At 33.6% G+C, this 2079-nt stretch overlaps 1 long non-coding RNA gene across 1 annotated transcript; it reads right to left on the bottom strand.

Moving 5' to 3' along the window:
* Positions 1-1007, bottom strand: LOC136800343 (uncharacterized). Its single transcript, XR_010845695.1, has 3 exons — positions 833-1007; positions 548-645; positions 1-232 (listed from the first exon to the last, which is right to left on the bottom strand). It is a non-coding gene; the product is annotated as an uncharacterized lncRNA (long non-coding RNA).
* Between the last annotated feature and the right edge of the window lie 1072 nt (positions 1008-2079).

The raw sequence follows: 2079 nt of genomic DNA on the forward strand, positions 1-2079 counted from the left end.
TTTGAATTTTCTTTGAATGCTCTTTTCTATATAATTTTCTGGGTATGAAAATCTACGATCAGTATAAATTAAACGCAATGAAATCAAAAATTTGATGTTCTTTGTCTTCTGTCCTTCCTTTCTGGCATCTTTTTGATAACCATTCCAAACGTTTCCTGTATGATTGCTATTCGAAGTGTTAAAAACGATATCTTGATTGCAATTTCTTTGGTCTCCTTCCACATTTGCGATCCTGAAAAAATAAAAGAGGAATAGTAAATTTGATGTTTAAAGATGTTTTAGCTGCGGTTGAGACGTTGAAAACTACCTTTTCTTTCCACGGAAAAAAGAAAGAAAAAACTTCTAAAATTTCATGGCCAAACTTTATGTTTCACGAAATGTATTCTACCAAGGACTTTGCTAAATTATTGTCGTTGAGACAGGGGTGTTTCCAAGTCAAATTTCAGTAGTTTGAAGTACCAAGCTCACTCAGTGATGCAGGGGTATTAACAAGAAATTAGCATAGTTTTGGAAAGATATTATTAAAGTCTTGTTACATTTCACCTACCTTTACTAGCATATTTTCGGTACTTTCTGCTGGCGACCACACAAAGTCAGCTGAGGATAGTCACAATAAGGAAACCAATAATACACTCCAGCTTGAATCTGAGGGAAAAGAAGTTAAAATAAAAAGTTTTAACATAAAGTTTACTGAAGATTATGTAATTTTTCCAGGGTTTGCCCTCAAAAATAAATATCATCAGAAATTGAAACCTAATAAGCTACACCGATAAAGCCTCTAAGAATTAACTTAAATATCAAAAGTATTTTCAGTTTGATGTAAACTACTTACATTATCTAGTTGATTTTTGTAAGAGAACCAGCTTCTTCCAGTCTTCGTGCATGAAACATCCAACTTTTACAGAACCTTTGATTTTTGTTTTGAACTACAAGTGATTTCGAATTCGAACGTTTGAACGTTCGAACGTTCGAAAGCTGTCCAGAAAAGAAGCCATTCCATTGTCAATTCGGTGGACGATGGGGGCGGCGAGTGGGACGGGGAGCGGATGCGTGGTTTGTAATTTGGAAAGGGCGCGACGGAGAGAATTTCACAAGTTTCTATTCTACGGGTGGGCGATCTTACGAGGTATTCAAACAGGGAGTGGGCGTTTTATTAAAATATATTTAACACTTAAAGAGAAGTCAATAAAGTAAAAGAGAAAAAGATATATAGAATATCTCTCCTATATTTCAGAGCAGGTAGGTAAAGTCTCAGAAATTTTCTTGGGATAAAAGCTGAGAGTCGATGAGGTTATATTTATATATTTCAAATACATTGTATATTTCAAATATAAATCTTGGGCACTACACTTTCGTCTCAAAAAAACGTTTTATAGACGTTTAAAAAACGTTGATCAAAATCACGTTTAAATCAAGTTTAGAAAAAACGCTTATTAAACGTTGTTAGCAAAACCTTTGAAAAACGTTTGGATTATAACGTTTCAACAACGTTTCATAAACGTTATGAAATAACGCGTTTTCTCTACAACGTTGAAAAAACGTTTTTAAAACGTTTTTTGGCAACGCGTTTCTTCACAACGTAATTTAAACCTAAAAAAAACGTTTTGAAAACGTTGTGTGCCGGCTGGGCACCGTAAGATAAATTAACTATTCCTCTTGACCTTTCAGGCTTTTCACAATAATCATCATATCTTCAAGACGAAAGTGATTTGGTGTCTATGTTTTCACCTTTTCACTTTTGTATTTAATGAACGTTTAACGACCACACTGGCTAACCCCTTAACGACATTGAAAGGTCACGTTGAAAGTACAGACCGCGAAATACACTTGAAAAGTTTTTATCTCCTCCTCATAGAGTGCTCGATAATTTAATAGAACAATCTTCAGTGAAATGAGATCAAAATAACCGCAAAATATAATATTGTAATAATTCATAAATTGGTGGTATTTGCTGAAAACTTTCACATAGAGTATTCAAAATTATACGAATATTGATTTTATCATATATTAATTCTCCGAAATCTTCAGTTGTTATCTATTCTGCCATCATCAAATTTTAAAGATTGTTATGTTGCGGCG

The sequence above is a fragment of the Clytia hemisphaerica genome, unplaced genomic scaffold, assembly GCF_902728285.1.
Source record: "Clytia hemisphaerica strain Z4C2 unplaced genomic scaffold, Clytia hemisphaerica genome assembly, whole genome shotgun sequence".
NCBI lineage: Eukaryota > Metazoa > Cnidaria > Hydrozoa > Leptothecata > Clytiidae > Clytia > Clytia hemisphaerica.